The 26,471-nt window shown below is 39.5% G+C and overlaps 1 long non-coding RNA gene across 2 annotated transcripts in view; it reads left to right on the top strand.

The window, feature by feature from the left end:
* The first annotated feature begins 4,895 nt into the window (after positions 1-4,895).
* LOC135361766 (uncharacterized) overlaps positions 4,896-26,471 on the top strand; it is a 60,947-nt gene continuing 39,371 nt past the window's right edge. The window contains exons 1-2 of one of the 2 annotated variants that reach the window (XR_010405692.1): positions 4,896-5,272; positions 26,326-26,437. This is a non-coding gene — a long non-coding RNA (uncharacterized LOC135361766). The remainder of the gene's footprint in view (positions 5,273-26,325; positions 26,438-26,471) is intronic. The other variant, XR_010405691.1, reaches the window with a different exon arrangement.

The following is a 26,471-nucleotide window of genomic DNA, read 5'->3' as shown; positions in this document are numbered from 1 at the left end:
CATCTTCGTTTTCCAAGATGCTCTTAATTAGTGGTTCTTTTTAAAAAAAATATTTTATTTATTTATTTTAGGGAGAGAGAGCTCATGAGAAGGGGGAGGGGCAGAGTGGAGAGGGAGAGAATTTCAAGCAGACTCCCCACTGAGGGTGGAGGCCAACGCAGGGGTTGATCTCATGGCCTTGAGATCATGACCTGAGCCAAAATCAAGAGTCAGACACTTAACAGACTGAGCCATTGAGTTGCCCCTAAATTAGTGGTTCTTGACTCTGGTTGCAAACAGGATTGAAAAAACAATGATGGCTGGGCCTCACACCCAAACCAGTGAAAAGCACTGTAGTGATTCTATTGTGCAGCTGGGGTTGAGGCTACGGTGCCCCTTGCCCACTATTAGCAATTCTCTATGTACAATTTGGCAAACTTGCCCTCAGGAAAGTACGTTGCTTACATTATCCTAGTTCTTTGATTTCAGAACTAGGCAAGAACTCCACTGAGCAACCACCTATCCTAGGTAATTGGGGTGGCCCAGGTGTCCTCTTCACTCCTTATTTACATTTTTTAGATGGAGTTGATTTTTCTTCTTTCTTTTACTCCATTCTCCTCCTTATTTTCTCTTTGATTACCATTCTTTTCACAAGTCTTCTTTTTCCCTGACCCTAACTTAGGTTTTCTGAGGACCTGAAGAATATATATTTCATACTTGGCTTTGTCAATAAACATGACATGTTAAGTTGTAACATATACCATAGATTTAATAACAGTTTTTTTATTAAAAAAAAAAAGAACAAGAAATAAATATCACCACATTAAAAGCACACCTTAATTTTAGGTCATGGCATGCTTTCAGAAATATTAAAATCTGACAATCACAGAATAAAGAGAACATCATTTTTGAATTGGGTTATGAGGCTCCCGGGGAGGGTACCTCACCTCAGCCATTGAACTCACTTTGCCGGCCGTGAGTCTGTTCCAAGCTCCGGCTAAGGAGGCATCCGCCAGGCCCCGCCCCGAGGGGCGGGGGAGAACATCATTTTTAATACAGTATTGTATGACAGCAAATATTTACCTGTAATTTTTTGAGCTATTTGCACTGTGAAAAAGGTACTTTTTCAACTAAAATATTGAAAATATTGCCTTTTAAAAAAAAGATTTTACTTATTTATTTTAGAGAGATAGAGCACAAGAAGGGGGAGGGGCAGAGGGAGAGGGAGAATCCCGAGCAGACTGCGCTGAACAGAGAGCCCAATGTGGGGCTCTAACCCAGGACCCCGAGATCATGGCCTGAACCAAAATCAAGAGTTGGATGCTTAACCAACTGAACCACCCAGGTGCCCCAAATATTGTCTTTTTAATGATCAATTTTCAAATGGTATTCTGGGCTAGGGAAGTGTTTCTCAATCTCAGCACTACGGACATTTTGGATTAGATAAGTCTTTGTTGTGGGGGGCTGCCCTGTGCATTGCTGGATGTTTAGCAGCATCTCTGACTTCTACCGACTAGATGCCAATAGTATCCTCGCCTTCTAGTTGTTATAACCAAAATATCTCCGAACATTGCCAAGTATCCTCTAGGCAGGGGACAGAATTATCCCCAGTTGAGAACCATTAGGCTAGTGAAAAAGATATTTTGGGAGCAGCAGCTTGTATCAGTTAGTGTTCAGTTGCAGAGAACAGACCCCACTCTAGCTAGCTTAAGCTGACATGTATTAATGACGGGGTATTCAGTGTTCTACAGAACTGGTCTGTGGGCTGAAGAAACAGACTCTAGGCTGGTGAGCTTCCAGAAATGAATCCCAAAGCCACACCACAACTGAGCCATCAAAGGAACTGCTGTGCTTGCCTTGATCTGGACACTGCCTGTCAAATGGAGAAGCTGTGGTTGGGAAGCCACTTCTGCTAAACTGGGGAGTTAACACTCCATCTTCAGGAGCAGAGGATGCCTCATGTCCAGCCTCTCTCGTTTCACTCACTCTCCATTCCCATTCTGAAAGTGAATCTGATGATGGAGCCTACACTGCACCCAGAACTCTAGTTACAAGGAAGCCATGGAAAAAAGCAGAAAGCAGTTTTTGGTTTACCAGCCTCCTGTAATACACAGGAAAACATTCCAGAAGGAAGTTGGAGTGGATGTTAAATGAGTTCATCTCTAGGGTTCTTCTTGGAGATCCTTTACTCACACCACTAGGCAACCACCTATTCTAGGTAATTGGGTTGGCTGAGATGTCCTCTTCACTCCTTTTTTACCTTTTTTTTAGATCGAATTAATTTTCTTCTTTCTTTAATTCCATTCTCCTCTTTTTTTTTCTTTGATTACCATTTTTTTTTTAAGATTTTGTTTATTTATTTGACAGAGAGAGACACAGCAAGAGAGGGAATACAAGCAGGGAGAGTGGGAGAGGGAGAAGCAGGCTTCCTCCTGAGCAGGGAGCCCAGTGTGGGGCTCCATCCCAGGACCCTGGGATCATGACTCGAGCCGAAGGCAGACGCCCAATGACTGAGCCACCCAGGCACCCCTCTTTGATTATGATTCTTTTCACAAGTCTTCTTTCCCTGACCCTAACTATAGGTTTTCTGAGGACTTGAAGAGTATGTATTTCATAGTTGGCTTTGTCAATAGACATGACATGTAAAAAAGTCTTCACTGATGGAGTGTGAGCTGAGGCCTTAGGATACTCAACTAACACCACCTGTATCTCTAGCCATGCAAGATGCTATGGGACTAGATATTTTGGGGGAGGGGCTTGTATCTTTGACGTCTAGAAGAATAGACCATCAATTAACATAAACAATCATATTGTCTGATTTGAACTAAATGTTGATCAGTAGCCTTAAGTCCAAGCGGATAAGAATCAAACTATGCTTTCTGTCTCTGGATTATGATCTTTTCCAATTTCAAAAAAGGTAACTCCTCAAGGCTGGGCATAATAAGTGATTGCTTACCATATATCATATATCTTTCTTGTAGTTTGTTGCTAAAAAATCCTAATTATTAATTGGTTTAAGCTTTGGGAGTTAAAATTAAGTTAAAATTAAGTCAGTATCCTTGGGAGAAGTAAAGACATCATGAGTCATTTACTCTTTAGTGTAGAGTTGCTACATAAAATACAGGACAACCAGTTAAGTTTGAATTTCAAATAAAAAATGGCTAATTTTAGTGTAAGTACAATTTTACTTTAAGTAGGTTCCAAATGTTGCACAGGATATAGTTATACTAAAAATTACTTGTGGGTTATCTAAAATTAAAATTCAACTGGATGTCCTGTATTTTATTTGCTAAGTCTCATGTGAATGAGCTGATCGAGTTATTTCTTGAGAGGGATGGGAGATGAAGAAAACATGAGGGTAATAGACTCCTGAGAGGAATAAAAATGACCAAACTGGGCTACGTAGAGAAAGGAAAGGGGGCAACTAAAAATAATCAGGCACACACACACAAAAAATAAATAAAAAATAAATAAAAATAATCAGACACTTTAACTGGTCCTGCTGGTCACTGACCATTCCCTTAGACATGCAAATAAAGCCCTATGTCAAGATAAATCTCTATTTCTTCTCTGCAAATGTAGTCACTATCTTAAAGCATTTGGATCTGGTCCCAATGCATCATTTGTTGCCCCATTTGGACAAGCCAAGCTTCGAGGTAAGCAGAAGAGATGAGCAGCCCAGGCACTGGATACCTTGGAGCCTTGTAATCTTGCTTGCACAACCTCCAGATTGCATGGTTCTTGGCTTCAGTGCAGCTGGGCACAATTTCAATGCACATCTATGGAGACCATGTCACAACAACAAAACAAACCAATGTAGCTGCAAGTTACATTAAGGGCTTGAAAAAACAAGTCAACAGACTTGAAGACCGCTCTGGGAGCCCCTCCCAGGGAGTTAGTCTTTGGCAGAAAGGGAGTTACTGTGCCTCCTTTTTGGCTTTTTTTTTTTTTTTTTTTTGCTAAGATGATTCTATATGATCTGCAGCTTGTCCCTTTCAAAGAGTTTTTGTTTGTTTTTTGGAGATAACCTCTATTTGCTTTATTGTTGATGAGCATTAGATCTTCCTCAGGTGTAGAGTGTCCTGTATTGCATACAAGTTTCTTGTCCTAAGAGATGGTTTCCCTACTATAGATGTCACACCCATGCAATGATACATCCTTTCCTTACACTGCTGTTGGTCACAGATACACCGAGACAATTTTCCAAATATTCTGATACTTCAGGCACTGCCTGGTTGAAAATTGGTTAGTCAGGAAGACTTTATACACCTTGCAGCAGTATCTCATATGACAATTCCAAAGTAATCTGTTAGAGACATCTTGCTCCTTACAGAGAGTACATGAGTACATATAAATTAAGGCTGGTAGCACCCTCCCCATTACTGTACTAAGAACAAACTGGATCCTTAATGTTAGTGGAGCTGACTCAGGACTATATGTGGATTGGAGTCTTGCCATATCAGGAAACTTCTGTGCTCATATATTTTTTAGTTCTGATTTTTATGAAAGTTTTGATTTATGTGCCACTAACATCAGGGTGTGTGGGTGAACACACTGTGAGGAAGCTGGTGAAGAGAAGGAAAAATTAAGCATTTTGGAGGGAATATTCTTAGCTGCTCAATGTAGTTTCTTTAAAAATAAATATAAGGTATGCTTTATTTTGCATCTTGAATCTTTTTATCTGATTTGCATATACCCTCGGATTACTGTATTTTGCCTCAAAAAATTTAGCCACAGACATACAGTACATTATAACAACTCTAATTTTTGCCTTGTTTAGTAACTGTAAGCTTCTGTTTGTAAGAGAATAATAACAACAGAAACAGCAAACCCATTCTAATTTTCCTTTGGTTGGCTTTTTTTCTTTTTTTTTTAGCAAGGCTTTTCTGACTCATACCCTGGGCTATCTCAATTTGTGCATGCTTCCAGAATTTGGTTTTTATTGTTTTTTCATTTTCTCTATTTTCTCTAGTTCTTCCTTTTCCTGTTATTCATTCTCCAAGTCCTGTTCCCACATATCCTCGCTTTTTTTGTACCACCCCTTCCTATTTCTCTAGACCTTTGTGGAGAGACACAACTTTCTTTGCTCTTTCATCACAGAAATGTCATGAAATTCTGCTCCAAATTCCCTTAAACTATGTGTAACGGATTGCCCTGGCTCCAGGGAACACACCAGTGAGAGGCACGGAATGACTCGGAGTTGTGAGCATGAAAGAGGATGGGTTATGCTCTCTCTTAGGTCCATTCCACTCTTAGGACGCCGTGATTCCATGAAGAGATACTCCTGGGGTAGGTATGTCAGGTACACTCTTTTTGTGCATTTAGCTTCTCCAACTTAAATGTTATAGTTTGAAGTTAAGTTATGCTAAGCTAAAAAACAAACAGACAAAAACATTTCCAAGCCATAAAAAATTTGGCTCTTTTCAGAGAGGCCAAAAAAAAAAAAAATCAATATTGTAAGATAGTCTGAAATCCTTATATTATCTGAGAGGGGATTAACTCACAAGGCAAACTAACTGTGGAAGGATGAATTCCTAATGCAGTTAACAGGTCTTTCTCTGGCACACCTTGGCTCTCCCAACCTGTTGGTAATTTTAAATCCTCTCAGGGAAAATAGAGGTCATTGATATAGGTAGCATTCCAAGCCTTCCCTTGGATTCCTGTGTTGAGATCTTTATTTGGGGTAAAACGCTGCTGCCTGTATGGAAACTTGCCCAATATGGAAGCTACTAAAAAGGAAGACCGCAAAATTATGTCACAAGTGGTGAGCATAAATTCAAATCTACTCATTTTGTTAAGACAAAATAGTATTTGTTTCATAGTGTACCTACTCTATTTCAGGCACAATTACTCAGTGGTGAACCATGGTGAGTAAAGCCAGACATAAGGCTCCCACCTTCATGCAGTATAGCATCCAGGGTGGGGGAAGACAGGCAATGATCACATAATCACATAAACATATTTAAAATGGTATCAGTAATAAATGCTAAAAAAAAAGGGAATATATTGGAACATAAAATAGATGGGTTTGACATAGTTGTGAGATGGGAAGAGGGCTGAAGGAAGAAGTGAAGGTGGTTCAAGTGGGATGAGCAGTTCCCTAGGGCCAAAGGCCAAGTGCTAGAACTTTGTGACAGGAGGGACAGAGAGAGGGGGCTAGTGCAGTGGGAATAGAGTGAGGATGGGCAGCAGTGGTGGTGGGGGGCAACACAAGGATGGGCAGCAGGGGCCAGATCATTCAGAGGCTCAAAGGCCATGTTATAGATGATTTTTGTCTTTAATTTTTTTTAAAAAATTTTTTATTTTTATGTAAATCACCATACATTACATCATTAGTTTTTGATGTAGTGTTCCATGATTCATTGTTTGTGCATAACACCCAGTGCTCCATGCAGAACGTGCCCTCTTTAATACCCATCACCAGGCTAACCCATCCTCCCACCCCCCTCCCCTCTAGAACCCTCAGTTTGTTTTTCAGAGTCCATCGTCTCTCATGGTTCATGTCCCCCACCGATTCCCCCCCTTCATTCTTCCCCTCCTGCTATCTTCTTTTTTTTTTTCTTAACATATATTGCATTATTTGTTTCAGAGGTACAGATCTGTGATTCAACAGTCTTGCACAATTCACAGTGCTCACCATAGCACATACCCTCCCCAATGTCTATCACCCAGCCACCCCATCGCTCCCACCCCACCACCCACTCCAGCAACACTCAGTTTGTTTCCTGAGATTAAGAATTCCTCATATCAGTGAGGTCATATGATACATGTCTTTCTCGGATTGACTTATTTCGCTCAGCATAACACCCTCCAGTTCCATCCATGTCATTACAAATGGCAAGATCTCATTCCTTTTGATGGATGCACAATATATATACCACTTCTTCTTTATTCATTCATCTGTCGATGGACATCTTGGCTCTTTGCACAGTTTGGCTATTGTGGACATTGCTGCTATAAACATTGGGGTGCACGTACCCCTTCAGATCCCTACATTTGTATCTTTGGGGTAAATACCCAGTAGTGCAATTGCTGGGTCGTATGGTAGCTCTATTTTCAACTTTTTGAGGAACCTCCATACTGTTTTCCAGAGTGGTTGCACCAGCTTGCATTCCCACCAACAGTGGAGGAGGGTTCCCCTTTCTCCGCATCCCGCCAGCATCTGTCGTTTCCTGACTTGTTAATTTTAGCCATTCTGACTGGTGTGAGGTGGTATCTCATTGAGGTTTTGATTTGGATTTCCCTGATGCCGAGCGATATTGAGCACTTTTTCATGTGTCTGTTGGCCATTTGGATGTCTTCTTTGGAAAAATGTCTGTTCGTGTCTTCTGCCCATTTCTTGACTGGATCATTTGTTCTTTGGGTGTTGAGTTTGATAAGTCCTTTATAGATTTTGGATACTAGCCCTTTATCTGCTATGTCATTTGCAAATATCTTCTCCCATTCTGTCAGTTGTCTTTTGGTTTTGTTGACTGTTTCTTTTGCTGTGCAAAGGCTTTTTATCTTGATGAAGTCCCAAGAGTTCATTTTTGCCCTTGCTTCCCTTGCCTTTGGCAATGTTTCTAGGAAGAAGTTGCTGCAGCTGAGGTCGAAGAGGTTGCTGCCTATATTCTCCTTTAGGATGTTGATGGACTCCTGTCTCACATTTAGGTCTTTCAACCATTTGGAGTCTATTTTTGTGTGTGGTGTAAAGAAATGGTCCAGTTTCATTCTTCTGCACGTGGCTGTCCAATTTTCCCCACACCATTTGTTGAAGAGACTGTCTTTTTTCTTATTTTTTTTTTAAAGATTTTTTTTTTTTTTTGAGAGAGAGGATGAGAGGAGAGAGAGAGAGCACATGAGAGGGGGGAGGGTCAGAGGGAGAAGCAGACTCCCCGCTGAGCAGGGAGCCCGATGCGGGACTCGATCCAGGGACTCCAGGATCATGAACTGAGCTGAAGGCAGTCGCTTAACCAACTGAGCCACCCAGGCGCCCAAGACTGTCTTTTTCCATTGGACATTCTTTCCTGCTTTGTCAAAGATTAGTTGAAAATAGAGTTGAGAGTCCATTTCTGGGCTCTCTATTCTGTTCCATTGATCTATGTGTCTGTTTTTGTGCCAGTACCATACTGTCTTGATGATGACAGCTTTGTAATAGAGCTGGAAGTCCGGAATTGTGATGCCACCAACTTTGCTTTTCTTTTTCAACATTCCTCTGGCTATTGAGGGTCTTTTCTGGTTCCATACAAATTTTAGGATGATTTGTTCCATTTCTTTGAAAAAAGTGGATGGTATTTTGATGGGGATTGCATTGAATGTGTAGACTGCTCTAGGTAGCATTGACATCTTCACAATATTTGTTCTTCCAATCCATGAGCATGGAACGTTTTTCCATTTCTTTGTGTGTTCCTCAATTTCTTTCATGAGTATTTTATAGTTTTCTGAGTACAGATCCTTTGCCTCTTTGGTTAGATTTATGCCTAGGTATCTTATGGTTTTGGGTGCCATTGTAAATGGGATCAACTCCTTAATTTCTTTTTCTTCTGTCTTGTTGTGGGTGTATAAGAATGGCACTGATTTCTGTGCATTGATTTTATATCCTGCCACTTTACTGAATTCCTGTATGAGTTCTAGCAGTTTTGGGGTGGAGTCTTTTGGGTTTTCCACATAAAGTATCATATCATCTGCAAAGAGTGAGAGTTTGACTTCTTCTTTGCCAATTTGGATGCCTTTGATTTCTTTTTGTTGTCTGATTGCTGTGGCTAGGACTTCTAATACTATGTTGAATAGCAGTGGTGATAGTGGACATCCCTGCTGCGTTCCTGACCTTAGGGGGAAAGCTCTCAGTTTTTCCCCATTGAGAATGATATTCACTGTGGGTTTTTCATAGATGGCTTTTATGATATTGAGGTATGTACCCTCTATCCCTATACTCTGAAGAGTTTTGATCAAGAAAGGATGCTGTACTTTGTCAAAAGCTTTTTCTGCATCTATTGAGAGGATCATATGATTCTTGTTCTTTCTTTTGTTAATGTATTGTATCACGTTGATTGATTTGCGGATGTTGAGCCAACCTTGCAGCCCATAGATAAATCCCACTTGGTCATGGTGAATAAGCCTTTTAATGGACTATTGGACCCTATTGGCTAGTATTTTGGTGAGAATTTTTGCATCCATGTTCATCAGGGATATTCGTCTGTAGTTCTCCTTTTTGATGGGGTCTTTGGTTTTGGGATCAAGGTAATGGTGGTCTCATAAAATGAGTTTGGAAGTTTTCCTTCGATTTCTATGTTTTGGAACAGTTTCAGACGAATAGGTATTATTTCTTCTTTAAATGTTTGGCAGAATTCCCCTGGGAAGCCATCTAGCCCTGGGCTTTTGTTTTTTGGGAGATTTTTGATGACTGCTTCAATTTCCTTAGTGGTTGTAGGTCTGTTCAGGTTTTCTGTTTCTTCCTGGTTCAGTTTTGGTAGTTGATACCTCTCTAGAATGCATCCATTTCTTCCAGATTATCTAATTTGCTAGCATAGAGTTGCTCATAATATGTTCTTTTTTTTTTTAAATTTTATTCTTATGTTAATCCCCATACATTACATCATTAGTTTTAGATGAAGTGTTCCATGATTCATTGTTTGTGCACAACACCCAGTGCTCCATGCAGAATGTGCCCTCCTCAATACCCACCACCAGGCTAACCCATCCTCCCACCCCCCTCCCCTCTAGAACCCTCAGTTTGTTTTTCAGAGTCTTTCGTCTCTCATGGTTCGTCTACTCCTCCGATTTCCCCCGCTTCATTCTTCCCCTCCCGCTACCTTCTTCTTCTTCTTTTTTTCTTAACATATATTGCATTATTTGTTTCAGAGGTACAGATCTGAGATTCAACAGTCTTGCACAATTCACAGCGCTTACCAGAGCACACACCCTCCCCAGTGTCCATCACCCAGTCACCCCATCCCTCCCACCCCACCCCCCACTCCAACAACACTCAGTTTGTTTCCTGCGATTAAGAATTCCTCATATCAGTGAGATGATATGATACATGTCTTTCTCTGTTTGACTTATTTCACTCAACATAATACCCTCCAGTTCCATCCACATGGTTGCAAATGGCAAGATCTCATTCCTTTTGATGGCTGCATAATATTCCATTGTATATATATACCACCTCTTCTTTATCCATTCATCTGTCGATGGACATCTTGGCTCTTTCCACAGTTTGACTATTGTGGACATGGCTGCTATAAACATCGGGGTGCACGTAGCCCTTCGGATCCCTACTTTTGTATCTTTGGGGTAAATACCCAGTAGTGCAATTGCTGGATCATATGGTAGCTCTATTTACAACTCTTTGAGGAACCTCCATACTGTTTTCCAGAGTGGTTGCACCAGCTTGCATTCCCACCAACAGTGGAGGAGGGTTCCCCTTTCTCCGCATCCCGCCAGCATCTGTCGTTTCCTGACTTGTTAATTTTAGCCATTCTGACTGGTGTGAGGTGGTATCTCATTGAGGTTTTGATTTGGATTTCCCTGATGCCGAGCGATATTGAGCACTTTTTCATGTGTCTGTTGGCCATTTGGATGTCTTCTTTGGAAAAATGTCTGTTCATGTCTTCTGCCCATTTCTTGATTGGATTCTTTGTTCTTTGGGTGTTGAGTTTGATGAGTTCTTTATAGATTTTGGATACTAGCCCTTTATCTGATATGTCATTTGCAAATATCTTCTCCCATTCTGTCGGTTGTTTTTTGGTTTTGTTGACTGTTTCCTTTGCTTTGCAAAAGCTTTTTATCTTGATGAAGTCCCAAGAGTTCATTTTTGCCCTTGCTTCCCTTGCCTTTGGCGATGTTTCTAGGAAGAAGTTGCTTTGGCTGAGGTCAAAGAGGTTGCTGCCTGTGTTCTCCTTTAAGATTTTGATGGACTCCTGTCTCACATTGAGGTCTTTCAACCATTTGGAGTCTATTTTTGTGTTTGGTGTAAGGAAATGGTCCAGTTTCATTCTTCTGCATGTGGCTATCCAATTTTCCCAACACCATTTGTTGAAGAGACTGTCTTTGTTCCATTGGACATTCTTTCCTGCTTTGTCGAAGATGAGTTGACCATAGAGTTGAGGGTCCATTTCTGGGCTCTCTATTCTGTTCCATTGATCTATGTGTCTGTTTTTGTGCCACTACCATGCTGTCTTGATGATGACAGCTTTGTAATAGATCTTGAAGTCCGGAATTGTGATGCCGCTGGCTTTGCTTTTCTTTTTCAATATTCCTCTGGCTATGCGGGGTCTTTTCTGGTTCCATACAAATTTTAGGATGATTTGTTCCATTTCTTTGAAAAAAGTGGATGGTATTTTGATGGGGATTGCATTGAATGTGTAGATTGCTCTAGGTAGCATTGACATCTTCACAATATTTGTTCTTCCAATCCATGAGCATGGAACGTTTTTCCATTTCTTTGTGTGTTCCTCAATTTCTTTCATGAGTATTTTATAGTTTTCTGAGTACAGATCCTTTGTCTCTTTGGTTAGATTTATTCCTAGGTATCTTATGGTTTTGGGTGCAATTATAAATGGGATCGACTCCTTAATTTCTCTTTCTTCTGTCTTGTTGTTGGTGTATAGGAATGCCACTGACTTCTGTGCATTGATTTTATATCCTGCCACTTTACTGAATTCCTGTATGAGTTCTAGCAGTTTTGGGGTGGAGTCTTTTGGGTTTTCCACATAAAGTATCATATCATCTGCAAAGAGTGAGAGTTTGACTTCTTCTTTGCCAATTTGGATGCCTTTGATTTCTTTTTGTTGTCTGATTGCTGTGGCTAGGACTTCCAATACTATGTTGAATAGCAGTGGTGATAGTGGACATCCCTGCTGCGTTCCTGACCTTAGGGGGAAAGCTCTCAGTTTTTCCCCATTGAGAATGATATTCGCTGTAGGTTTTTCATAGATGGCTTTTATGATATTGAGGTATGTACCCTCTATCCCTATACTCTGAAGAGTTTTGATCAAGAAAGGATGCTGTACTTTGTCAAAAGCTTTTTCTGCATCTATTGAGAGGATCATATGATTCTTGTTCTTTCTTTTGTTAATGTATTGTATCACATTGATTGATTTGTGGATGTTGAACCAACCTTGCAGCCCAGGGATAAATCCCACTTGGTCATGGTGAATAATCCTTTTAATGTACTGTTGGACCCTATTGGCTAGTATTTTGGTGAGAATTTTTGCATCCATGTTCATCAGGGATATTGGTCTGTAATTCTCCTTTTTGATGGGGTCTTTGTCTGGTTTTGGGATCAAGGTAATGCTGGCCTCATAAAATGAGTTTGGAAGTTTTCCTTCCGTTTCTATTTTTTGGAACAGTTTCAGAAGAATAGGTATTAATTCTTCTTGAAATGTTTGGTAGAATTCCCCTGAGAAGCCATCTAGCCCTGGGCTTTTGTTTTTTGGGAGGTTTTTGATGACTGCTTCAATTTCCTTAGTGGTTATAGGTCTGTTCAGGTTTTCTATTTCATCCTGGTTCAATTTTGGTAGTTGATACATCTCTAGGAATGCATCCATCTCTTCCAGGTTATCGAATTTGCTGGCATAGGGTTGCTCATAATATGTTCTTATAATTGTTTGTATTTCTTTGGTGTTGGTTGTGATCTCTCCTCTTTCATTCATGATTTTGTTGAATTGGGTCATTTCTCTTCTCTTTTTGATAAGTCTGGCCAGGGGTTTATCAATCTTGTTAATTCTTTCAAAGAACCAGCTCCTAGTTTCGTTGATGTGTTCTACTGTTCTTTTAGTTTCTATTTCATTGATTTCTGCTCTGATCTTTATTATTTCTCTTCTCCTGCTGGGTTTAGGCTTTATTTGCTGTTCTTTCTCCAGCTCCTTTAGGTGTAGGGTTAGGTTGTGTACTTGAGACCTTTCTTGTTTCTTGAGAAAGGCTTGTATTGCTATATACTTTCCTCTTAGGACTGCCTTTGCTGCATCTCAAAGATTTTGAATAGTTGTGTTTTCATTTTCATTGGTTTCCATGTATTTTTTTAATTCTTCTTTAATTTCCTGGTTGACCCATTCATTCTTCAGTAGGATGCTCTTTAGCCTCCATGTATTTGAGTTCTTTCTGACTTTCCTCTTGTGATTGAGTTCTAGTTTCAAAGCATTGTGGTCTGAAAATAGGCAGGGAATGATCCCAATCTTTTGGTACTGGTTGAGACCTGATTTATGACCTAGGATGTGATCTATTCTGGAGAATGTTCCATGGGCACTAGAGAAGAATGTGTATTCTGTTGCTTTGGGATGGAATGTTCTGAACATATCTGTGAAGTCCATTTGGTCCAGTGTGTCATTTAAAGTCTTTATTTCCTTGTTGATCTTTTGCTTAGATGATCTGTCCATTTCAGTGAGGGGGGTGTTAAAGTCCCCCACTATTATTGTATTGTTGACAATGTGTTTCTTTGCTTTTGTTATTAATTGCCTTATATAATTGGCTGCTCCCATGTTAGGGGCATAGATATTTACAATTGTTAGATCTTCTTGTTGGATAGACCCTTTAAGTAGGATATAGTGTCCTTCCTCATCTCTTATTACAGTCTTTAGTTTAAAATCTAATTTGTCTGATAGAAGGATTGTCACCCCAGCTTTGTTTTGATGTCCATTAGCATGGTAAATCATTTTCCACCCCCTCACTTTCAATCTGGGGGTGTCTTTGGGTCTAAAATGAGTCTCTTGCAGACAGCATATTGATGGGTCTTGTTTTTTAATCCAATCTGATAGCCTGTGTGTTTTGGTTGGGGCACTAAGCCCATTTACATTCAGGGTAACGATTGAAAGGTATGAATTTAGTGCCATTGTATTGCCTGTAAGGTGACTGTTACTGTATATTGTCTGTGTTCCTTTCTGGTCTATGTTGCTTTTAGGCTCTCTCTTTGCTTAGAGGACCCCTTTCAATATTTCTTGTAGGGCTGGTTTCATGTTTGCAAATTCCTTTAGTTTTTGTTTGTCCTGGAAGCTTTTTATCTCTCCTATTTTCAGTGACAGCCTAGCTGGATATAGCATTCTTGGCTGCATATTTTTCTCATTTAGTGCTCTGAATATATCAGGCCAGTCCTTTCTGGCCTGCCAGGTCTCTGTGGATAGGTCTGTTGCCAATCTAATGTTTCTACCATTGTAGGTTACAGATCTCTTCGCCCGAGCTGCTTTCAGGATTTTCTCTTTGTCTCTGAGACTCATAAGTTTTAGTATTAGATGTTGGGGTGTTGACCTATTTTTATTGATTTTGAGAGGGGTTCTCTGTGCCTCCTGGATTTTGATGCCTGTTTCCTTCCCCAAATTAGGGAAGTTCTCTGCTATGATTTGCTCCAATATACCTTCTGCCCCTCTTTCTCTTTCTTCTTCTTCTGGGATCCCAATTATTCTAATGTTGTTTCATCTATGGTATCACTTATCTCTCGAATTCTGCCCTTGTGATCCAGTAGTTGTTTATCTCTCTTTTTCTCAGCTTCTTTATTTTCCATCATTTGGTCTTCTATATCACTAAGTCTTTCTTCTGCCTCATTTATCCTGGCAGTTAGCACCCCCATTTTTGATTGCACCTCATTAATAGCCTTTTTGATTTTGACTTGGTTAGATTTTAGTTCTTTTATTTCTCCAGAAAGCGTTTCTCTAATAACTTCCATGCTTTTTTCAAGCCCAGCTAGTATCTTTAAAGTGATGATTCTGAACTCTAGATCTGACATCGTACTAATGTCCGTATTGAGTAGGTCCTTGGCAGTTGGTACTACCTCTTGTTTTTTTTGTTGAGGTGATTTTTTCCATCTTGTCATTTTGTCCAGAGGCAAATAGGTGAATGATAGAACAAAATGCTAACAGGGTAACAATGTCCCCAGAAAATATACTCTAAACAAATCACTAACGACCTGAAGCTGGGGGAAAAGAAAGGGAAAGAAAGAAAAAAGATAAAAACAAAAACAGAACAAAACAAAAAAACCCAGAATATGATCAAATATGATCAGGCTGGTGAATAGATCAGTGCCACACACTAGATTCTGGGTGTATTTTGGTCCGTTAGAAGAAAGTGGCTCCCAAAATTTTAAAGAAAGAAAAACTTATATATATACAAAAATAAGGGTTGATATGATGAAGGGATGGAATTTGACTGTAAAGATGAAAATTATAAAAAATTTTATAAAAGGAATTGATAAGAAGTTGTTTGAAAAAAGAAAGAAGAGGATTTAAAAAAAAAAGAACAGAAAAGAAAAAAAGGGAGAGGATGTGATCAGGCAGAAGACCAGAACAAAGCCATACACTAGAGACTTAGGGTATGTTTTGATCTTTTAGAAGAAACTGTATCTCAAAATTTTAAAGAGAGAACAACTCATATATATATGCCAAAAATAAGGGTAACTACTAGGAAGGGATAGAATATGACTCTAAAAATGAAAAATAAAAATGTTTTTTAAAAAAGGGATTGATAAGATGTTGGTTGAAAAAGGGAAAAAGAAAAATTAAAAAAAAAAAAAGACCGTTAAAAAAAAAATTAACTTTGAAAGACTAAAGAATCATGGTAAAAAAGCCATGGATTCTATGTGCAGCATTCCCCTAGTGCTGTAGTTCTGCTGTTGTCATTGATCGGTAAACTTGGTCTTGGCTGGCTGTTCTTGCTGATCTTCTGGGGGAGGGGCCTGTTGCTGTGGTTCCCAAATGTCTTTGCCAGAGGCGGAATTGCTCTGCCCTTGCCGGTCCGGACTAAGCAATCTGCTCGGGTTTGCTCTCGGGAGCTTTTGTTCCCTGCAAGCTTTCCGTTCGGCTTTGGAGGAGGAGAGTCAAAATGGCGGCCTCCCAATCCCTGCCCCGGAGGAGCCAAGAACTTGGGGCCCCACTCTTCAGTGCACCTCCAGAGAAAAGCAGTCAGTCACTTCCATCTCCCTGGTCTCTGGCTGCACTCCGTGCTCACCCGGCCCGTGACCAAGCGTTTCTATCTCTGGCGCATGACCCCGTGTGGAGTCTCCAAACCCAGCAGATCCCTGCAGTGCACTCCCGCACTGCTCCTCCTGGGGGAGGAAGGGGAGTCTCCCCAGATCTGCCGCTTGTTGGGTCCCTGCTGGAGGAGCAGTGGCCCGACTGTGCCGCGGATCATGGTTTATGGCAACCCCGAGCTGAGAGCCCGTGCCTCTGCTCTGTCTCTGCAGCCGGCTTCCCTGCTCCGATACCTAGGAGCTCTGCCACACTCAGGCACCCCCGGTCTTTCTGTGACCCTGAGGGTCCTGAGACCGCACTGTCCCACGAGGGTTCCATCCCCTGCTTAGCCACTGGAGCAACGTCCCTCAGTGGAGCCGACTTCTAAAAGTTCCGGTTTTGTGCTCCGCTGCTCTATCACTTGCCGGTACTGGCCGATGGAGGCCCCCTCCCCCACCGTCTAGCCTCCCGAATATCGCCTCTGATTCACTTCTCCGCATGTCCTATCTTCCAGAAAGTGGTCGCTTTTCTGTTCAGAGAGTTGTTGCTATTCTTTTCTTTGATCTCCTGTTGAGTTTGTAGGTGTTCAGAATGGTTTGATCCCTATCCAGCTGAATTCCTGAGACCAGACGAAATACAGGTCTCCTACTTCTCTGCCATCTTGCTCTGCCCCCCCCCCCCCGATTTTTGTCTTTAATTCTAAAAACAGTGGGAGACGACTGAAATGCTTTCGGTGTAGGATGATGCTTTGTGGGGAGAAGTGATCAGACTTACATGTCAAAAATATTTATTTAAATGTTATACTAAGCATCCTACAAGTTATTAGAGAACCTCAAATATTTAAAACTGAGACATGTTTTCTTTTTTAAAAAATTTTATTGTGGTCAGGACACTTAACGTAAGATTAAGATTAACAAATTTTAAGTGTACAATACATTATTGTTGAATATAGACACAATATTGTACAGCAGATATCTAGAGCTTATTCATCTTACTTAACTGAAATTTTATGTTTTTTGATTAATAATTTATTTCTCCCTTTCCCTACCCCCTGGTAACCACCATTTCAGTCTTTGATTTCATGAATTTGACTCGTTTATATATCTCATAAAAGTAGAATCATATAGTATTTGTTTTTCTGTGTCTGGCTTATTTCACTTAGCATCATGTCCTCAAAGTCCATCTATATTGTCAAATATTACACAATTTCTTTTTTTTCTTAAGACTGAATAGTATTCCATTGTATACCATATTTTTTTTTATCCATTTATTTGTCAATTACATTGGTTGTTTCTACCTCTTAGCTATTGTGAATAGTGCTGCAATAAATATGGGAATACTAATACCCCTTTGAGATCCTAATTTTAATTTTTTTGGATATAAATTCAGAAGTGGCATTGTTGAATCATAGGGTAGTTCTATTTTTAATTTTTTCAGGAAAATCCATTGTGTTTTTTTATTAAAGATTTTATTTATTTATTTGACAGAGAGAGAGACACAGCAAGAGAGGGAACACAAGCAGGGGAATGGGAGACGGAGAAGCAGGCTTCCCGCTGAGCAGGGAGTGCGATGCAGGGCTCGATCCTAGGATCCTGGGATCATGACCTGAGCCAAAGGCAGATGCTTAACGACTGAGCCACCCAGTTGCCCCCCTTCGTTGTATTTTTCATAGCAGCTGCACTATTTTGCATTTGCACCAAGAGTGTTTAAAGGTTCCAATTTCTATGCATCGTCTTTAACACTTTTTTATTTGCTTGTTTTTTTTTTTCATAATAGTGATTTTGATAGGTATAAGGTGATATCTCATTATAGTTTTGATTTGCATTTCCCTGATGATTAATGATGATGAACATCTTTTCCATACACCCATTGGCTGTTTGTATGTCTTCTTTGAAGAAATTTTTATTCAAGTCCTTAGCCCATTTTTGAAATCAAATTATTTTTTTTTGTTATTGAATTGTAGGACTTCTTTATATATTAGGGAGATTAATCCCTTATCAGATACATGTTTGGCAAATATTTTCTCCCATTTCATAGGTTGCCTTTTCACTCTGTTAATTATCTCCTTTGCTATGCAGAAGGCTTTTAGTTTGATGTAGTTAGACCCACTTGTTTATTTTTGTTTTTGTTGCCTGTGCTTTTGGTGTTAGATTCATGAAATAATTGCCAATACCAATGTCATGAAGTTTTTCCTTTATGTTTTATTCTGGGAGTTTTACAATTTTAGGTCTTATGTTTAAGCCGATTTTCATTTATGGTATAAGATAAGGATCCAATTTTATTATTTTGCGTATGGATATCTAGTTTTGTCAACAACATTTGTTCAAGAGACTCTCCTTTCACAGTGTGTATTCTTGGCACCCTTGTCAAAGGTCAATTAGCTGTATGTGTGTGGATTTATGTCTGGGCTCTATTCTGTTTTATTGGTCTATATAGCTGTCTTTATGCTAGTACCATAGTGTTTTGACTACTGTAGCTTCATAATATATTTTGAAATCAGAAAATATGATGCTTCCAGCTTTGTTCTCCTTTCTCAGGATTTCTTTGACTATTTGTGGTCTTTTGCGGTTTCATATGAATTGTAGAATTGTTTTTTCTATTTCTGTTAAAAATATCTTATGGATTTTGATAGGGATTGCACTGAATCTGTAGCTCACTTTGGGTAGTATGGACATTTTAACAATATTAAGTCTACTAATCCATGAACACAGAATGTCTTTCCATTTGTTTCTGTCTTGTCAATGTCTTCCATTGATGTTTTGTAGTTTTCTGTATATAAATCTTTCCCTTCTTTAGTTAAGTTACTTTGGTATATCTTTATCTGTAAAATGTAATAAAGACAGCCCAGAGTGAAAATGATAAGATCAAAAAGTGGATAAAATTATTTTGAAACTATTATTTTTGCATTTTTAGGTATATCTTATCAGCATTTAATATGAGGTCCTGTTCATGATAGGTATGCTTAGTTTTCATTCTTTTCAAATCAAATTTTTACATTATCTTATTTGGAAGATAAGTGAAAAACTAACTGTTGGGGTCAATATGCTACTTGGAAAGGAAAAGCTAAGAAAAGTTATCTTTCACTTTAAGTCAATAAATAACCCTTTTATTTCTGCCTATTAATAATATGGATACTTGTTTGAGATGGCTACTGATTATTTAGTTCATATTGTGGTCACTTAATAAATTCTGTTGAATTATAATTACTTGATTACATTATTTTGTAAGTTGGTAGTGAATTTAATTTGCAATTTATGACAGTGATTTATAATTTGACAGTTTAGAAAATTTTGAACAGCTTAAAATACAAGAAGCTGTTGCTTATTGTGATCATTCAAAAAAAATTCAGATTATATTTCAAAAAGGGTTCACCTGAGATTATAGTCAGTTTCCCATTGGCAAAATCTGTAGTAATTATTGGAATTTTTCATTTACCTTAAAGGAAAGTAACCCCATATATAATCTTTGTGGGTTGTTCCCAAACCAAGTATAATTTCCACTGATAATTTATGAGAGCTAACTGGAGAAAGTGATAAATGATGACTAAAAAATAGAGATGCTGAACATTTCATCAAAAAGAGCAATCTTCTAGAGAAAAAATTAAAGTTCTTGAAAAATATTAAAATAAGTGCATAACTATAGTTCTTAAACTGGATGCAGTCTTACATTAATTTGTTATAAAAATTATCTGGTGAAATTAAATGTGGAAAGGGCAGCATGAGAATTATGAGTGTTGAATTATTCTACTGTTTAAGCTCAACAGTTCCAAGACATACTATAAAAAAAAGAAAAACTTAGGGCCCCTGGGTGGCTCAGTCAGTTAAGAATCTGCCTTTAGCTGAGGTCCTGATCTCAGGGTCCTGGGATCAAGCCCCATGTTGGGCTCCCTTCTCAGCAGGGAGTCTGCTTCTCCCCCTGCCCCTCCCCTCTGCTAGTTTTTTTTTTCCCTCTCTCTCTCTAGCAAAAAAATAAATAGAAATTAAAAAAAACAAAAATCTAAAATTTTGTATATAGAATGAAACTCTTATTTTTTTTAGAAGATTTTATTTATTTATTTGAGAGAAAGAGACACTGACAGAGATAGCGAGAAAGAGCAAGAATGGGGAGGAGAGGGAGAAGCAGGCTCCCTGCTGAGCAAGGAGCCCGATGCAGGGCTTGATCCCAGGACCCTGGGATCATGATCTGGGCTGAAGGCAGTGGCTTAACCGACTTAGCCACCCAGGTGCCCCATAGAATGAAACTCTTATTTTTAAGCTCTGGGAAATCATTTGCGAATCAGTCTCATGCATATTGTTTATGGTTGTGTATATTAAGCCTAGTCAATATGATATAACAGTTAAAATGGCAGGCTCTGGAGCCTGACAGTTAAGGCTTAGAAATTCTTGCTTTCTCATTTATTAGCTATAGGAACAGTGAACAATTGGGAAAATTACTTAACCTCTTCCAGCCCTGGCTTCTTCCCTTCTAAAATGGGGATCATAATAGTCCTACCTCATAGGATTGTTGTCAGGATTAAATGTGTTAATGCATCTAAAAAATTGTACCTGTTATTATTAATTCAAAGGACCTAAAAATCCTACCTGTTGTTATTATTATTATTATTATTATTATTATTATTATTATTATTAGCTACAGGAGAGAATTTTCTGGCCTATTACAAATAGACTTCTTCTCAATTTAATATATAGTTGGTGTTTGGAGAATGTTCTTTCCTACCTAACTCATTTTCTATGTCTAAATGAACTTCATGAAGGAGTTCTAGACAGCTGTGGGTTATGTGTGTGTGTGTGTGTGTGTGTGTGTGTGTGTGTGTGTGTGGTCAGTCACTAAGATTAAAAATTTAGCATATTATTATATTGTGATATGAATCTAATATTGCAGGTATTAAAACAGTAGGAACACACAGAGAATAAAACTACGAGAAGGTATTTATAACTATGTGACCTTGGTAAGGCACTTTCTCTCATGTCTTGGCTTGTTTAAAATTTTTTTTCAGTCATGTAAAATGCTGGCATTGGAGTAACTCCCTAATTTCCTTCCTAAGATTCAGATCTGTAATATTCTTCCTCTTGTCTGAAATACTATCCTTACACATCACTTTAATGATGCCTTGCATCCTTGGACACTTATAAGATGGTTCAGTGTAGAGTGCATCATCTGTTTTTAACCCACTCAGGCTTGTCAGTGGAAACCACAGTATAAGGGGTAAAAGCATCCAGAAGTGAAGTATGCAATATTGTATGATTTAATATGGAAGCAGTGCTAAATGACAAAATGATGATGTAAAGAGGGGATCACCCAAATTCTTTCAGTGCTTAATGTTAATAGGCATTGACTAGCCTCTTAATGAGCTGAAGTTTCTTTCCTTTCTTTCTCTCTCTCCTTTCTTTCAGGAGATAGAAGTTTATTGAATACACCGCAAGCGAGCAGCAGGTAGGACAGCAAAGGAGAGGCTGTCTGCCTGAGCTGAAGTTTCTTTAACTAACATATTCCAGATAGAAGCTGCTGGAAATTTTTACCTTTAACTTTCATCTTCACTACTCTGTCTTCTCTCCATTTATAAAAATCTATGGCTTAAAGGGCTATTTTTTACCATTGTTGAGTGTCACTACCATCAAGGACCCACCATTTTCAAGCTATTCTTCTGGGCATTGAGTCAATATTTGCTAATGTTCTAAATGCCAGGGCCTCTTGAGAACTTAAGAGGAATGTTGCTTAGGCAGGGAGAGGGGAAGGGCAGATTGATTCCTGGCCCTGTAGCTGTGCAGTGAATTTTGAAGGTCTGGGCTGAATGTCTCCAAAAATGTACCACTTATTACCATGTTAACAGTTACTGTGTTGGTGCCTGCATCTCCCTCAAGCTGCTTTGAAATATTCTTTCATGTTAACACTGTGGAGGAGAGCGAGAATTCTTCTCTTCGCATTTGAAGAGAATTAAAGGAATCATGGAAATGTAGGTCTGTGAGGGCACGAAGAGGCAAGCCATCAAGCTCACAATGAGGGCTCAGCAAGTTGCTTCATGTTTTCCATTCATAGCTGCCTCTTCTCTGTCAGCAATTTTGAAGCATTCATAAAACAAAATAGGCTCATTAAATATGAAGGGGTAAGTGAAGTTGGCAGTTGTACCTATTCAAATGGGCCTTCCTTTTTAGATGTTTACACTCCAGAAAAATGAACAGTCAGAGGATGAATGCCTGCTTTATCGGTGGCTGCTCATGGCCTCTCTTTGGGGCGAGTGTCCGTCAGGATCCAGATGGGGGCATTTTGCTCCAGATCTAGCTCTAAAATGGTCCAAGGGGTTAATGTCACAGTGAAAAGGTAGGATGGCCTTTTCACCTCATTTCATTCACTAAGTTTGAATATAAGGTTGAAGACTGTCTCATGTTCTTTTCTAAACAAAAAAGGGCGTTTCTTGATGACTCTTCCTACATGGACATGGGCTTAGTTGTACCATCTTCCTGACAGGGACAAGCAATAGTTCCAACCTGTGGACCAGCTCATCCCATCCATACATTCTCTGCAATGAAATTTTCTCTGCAAATTTGGTTCCTTTCCTGAACCTACAGCATCCACATTTTAATGAGCTGAGAAGGAAGTCAAGACATATGAGATAGTTTTAACTCTCAAAATTTTAGTCAGTAAATGAGGTAACCTGTGATGATGTTCAGTAAATCACTATGCAAATGTGAGGCAATTTGAGCTGATCCTTGAAAGATGGAAAACATTTCTATGCTCTTTGGTTATTGGGATAGTTTGAGCAAAGGTACAGAGATGTTTCTAATCAGTGGACACTGTTTTTGGTCTTTATTTTATTTGGCATGAGTAGTATTTGATGCCTTTGACCACATGCTTCATCTTGAAGGGTTCTCTTGGCTTCTGTGATATCACGTTTTACTAGGTTTTCTTCTGTTAGTCTAACAGCTCTTTTCAATCTCATCCCCAGGTTTCTATAACCATATAGATGCTCATGATGCCTGGCCTGTGCCTCTTAAAAGTCAGACCTATATATCTGCTGTGCACACCCACATATCCAACTCTTACTTAAATACCTTATGTCTAGCATGGCCAAAACCAAACTCACCATCTTTCTCCCCACTTCTGCATCCCTCAGTGTGTCCTATCTCAGTGGATAATGTACATCCAATTATTTAAGTCAGAAACACAATTTTTGATTCCTCCCTTCCTATCACTCTCCATATGATTAACCATCATGCCCTTTATATTGTAGTTATTAATATTTCCTGAATCTGCCCAGGTCTCTCCATCTCCACTGCCACCTGCTTGGGTCAGTTCACCACCACCTTTGCCTGAATGACTGCAGTAGCATCTACCTTTGATTTTTCCTCCAGCTAATTCTTTCTCTACAGTGTTGCCAGATAAACCTTTCTAAAGCACAAATATGATCATTGTGATTTTTTCCCTTAAAGCCCTCTAATAGCTTCTATTTGCCCTAAGGATAGTGTCCAGGTTCTAAATAAGGCTACTTGCCTTTCTTGTCCTGGCCTTGCTGACATCGCTTGCCTCTTCTCTTGCCACCACCACTCAAGCTCCCTGAGCTTCAGCCATTTTGAAGTGCACTTGCAGTGCACTGACTCACCAGGTGAGTTTTCTTATCTCTAGGACCTTGTGCATGCTGTTTCCTATCTAGCACATGCTTCTCCCTTGCTGTTTCTGTGGTCTCTGCTGGGAAATCACTGTTCACACTGATTCTAATGGCTTGTTTACTTGTCTATATCTCTTAAGGTCAGTAAATACCTCTTATAGAGTCTGGAACATTTTAGATATTCAGTAGATTTTTTTTTTTTATGAATAAGTGGTGATATATGAGGTTATCTTTAAGGAATGGCAGATCACTGTTTGATTGTAATGTAGGATATAGGAAGGACAAGAGTGAAAGATATGAAAGAAAGATGGCTGGGTGTCTTAGGTTGGGTTCCTTGAACACAAATTCTGAAATAAAGACTCCAGTGCAAGAAGTTTATTGGGAAATGCTCGTAGGGTCAACCCTTGTGAGGGAGTTGAGAAGTAGGATAGGGCAGAGGCACAAGTTGAGGTGAAATGAAGTTGCAACAGAGGCCTCAGCTAATCCCACATGGCACACAGGAGTTAGCGTAACTGTAAAAAATTGTCCTGAATTGAGACAAGGGGGGGTGGGCCTTTGTATTCCCATAGTAATCAGTTATTAAATGTGGTCTGCCTCTGGGGAGAAAGCAAATCTTGGGCCAAACATTTCCTTTTGGTCAATGGCAATTTCTGGGGAAGAATTAAACTATGACTTGTCAGAAGCCAACACTGCTAGCATCGGGGAATGCATGCTTTGGTACTGAAGGGGGATCTGGGTGGCACACCACAGCATCCATGACACTATGCCTAGCTAATGCCAGACTGAGGAATTTATACTTTATTTGGTAGGCCTTGAGATGCCATTGAAGGTATTTTCTCAGAATAGTAATGTGATTCAGAGCTACATATAGGAAGATTAATCTGGCTGAGGTGTTTAGATTGGACTGAAGTTGGGAGAAACTGGAGACAGAGAAGACAGTGGGAATCTTTTCAAATAGCCCAAGTGAGGAAATAAAGGCCTGAGCAATTGAGTTGGCATTGGAAATGGGAAAGGCAAGTGGTTGGTTATAAGAGATGGTGACTGGTTTAATATGGGAAGTATGTAAGAGGAAGGAGACTCAAAGGTGAATCTAAGGTTTTGAGCCTAGCTGAAATGTAAGAATAGTGGTGTTGGTAATAGAAGTTTAAGAAGAATATAGGCTTGGTGGTAGGTTTGTTGAATTTGCAGGACGGCAGCCACTCAAGTAGAAGCGGCCTACAGGTGACTGGAAACTTTTTTGGGAGGGCAAAACACACTAAAATAAAAGGTTATATAATGATATGAGGATGGTCATGCAGCAGTATAAGTATTAAATGAATAGATAAACAGTTAATGCTAAGGGAGATCAGAGAAGACAGAAATCCCTGTGGCCAAGAAGTCATCATGGAGGAGCTGGGTTTTGAGTTGGTAAATGGAGGTGTGGGATCTAGGAGAGAGGGAGGAGGAATGATAACATTCTAGGTGGGGGGCAATGGTTTGAGTAGAGGCAGAGAGGTAGGAATGTATACCATGTGTTCATGGTATCGTAAAAAGATCACTTTGGCTAGAAGAAAGAATTCATTGAAGGAAATATTGATTTAAAAATTATACAGTTGATTGTGGAAGGACTTGAATTACAGGCTGAATGACAGGGAGGTTAGAGGAATTCAGATTTTTTTTTTTAAGATTTATTTAATTATTTGAGAGAGAGCGAGCGAGTGGGGGGAGGAGCAGAGGGAGAGAATCTTCAAGCAGACTCCCTGCTAAGCGCGGAGCCCAGTGTGGGGCTGGATCCCACGACCCATGAGATCATGACCTGAACCAAAACCAAGAGTCGGATGCTCAACCGGCAGAGCCACCCAGGTGCCCTAGGAATTCATATTTCTTGTAAAACTTTGTCTTTGTTCTAAAGTTTGGTTCTATCTACTGCTGAATGTAGGTGTTCATAAACCACAGAACTAGAACTTTCCACTTGAGAGATACTTTCTGTGTTTTTTTTACACCTAAGTGGCTCTGATGTAGAAGACTACTGGTCATTGGCATTCTTTTTTATGGAGATTATATGAGGACACATTAAAGGAAAGTTCAGGCTGCATGTATTTCTGTGGCTTTTATATTCACAGTCTTGCTTAGCTTTCATGAAGTGCAAAGAATCTGTGGCCTAATTGGTCAGCTGGTGTACTGGCTCACCCTGAAAAGTAAATATTGTGTATCTGCAAGTGGAAAGTCAGTATGTGTAATCTAGCTGCCTAGTCATGCCTGCCGCAAACACTGTTGAAAACTTTGACCAAGGGTTATAAAACTGTCAAGAGCTGGGCCCAAGTTTGCTTCCACATCAAATAACTTGTTACAGAAGCTATTGGGAAGACAATAGGGCATGCATTTGACTTGCTGGGATCCCTTGTTTGTTACAGAAGCATCTGGCAGAGCTAAATAGCTTTGTATTACATCATTTTTCATTTCTTGTTTTTTATTTATCCTTTACTTCGGTTTATTTGACGTTGAAACTTGCCCCACCCTCTTCTAAGTACACTCATAGAATGAAAAGGATATCTTGATATCAATGCTATAACTTCAAAATGGAATCTTCAGATTGGCACTTGAACCATTAAAAAATAAAACAAAACAGAAATTTATTTGGTATCTTTGAGCAGATGTTTAAAAATTTCACCTTCTTCCAAGGTGATCAAGGGCTGCTATGACACTTCCCCATTGCCATTTTGTGACATTCACAGAATCACTTATTTCCTATTTTCTTTGCATAATTTCATCACAGAGTGTTTGAAACATCTCTTGGGAAAGGGATGAGAATTACTGCTGAAGGCACTAACTCTTTTTTTTTTTTAACAGGAAGTGAATGATGTTTGTTCAAGCCACATGGTTACTTTTGGAATGGCCTGCTAGATTTAGAATGAGTGATGGAGAGTATGCCGTTGATGTGCCAACAGTTACTCCTGTTAAGGTAAAGTAACCTAGGCGTGTCTGTAGCTTTTTGT

This window comes from Mirounga angustirostris, unplaced genomic scaffold (assembly GCF_029215605.1).
Source record: "Mirounga angustirostris isolate CCGP_5_RB_7025 unplaced genomic scaffold, mMirAng1.0.hap1 SCAF_10, whole genome shotgun sequence".
Lineage (NCBI taxonomy): Eukaryota > Metazoa > Chordata > Mammalia > Carnivora > Phocidae > Mirounga > Mirounga angustirostris.
The sequence above is the reverse complement of the archived record's forward strand: the minus strand, read 5'-3'. Positions and strand labels throughout refer to the sequence as shown.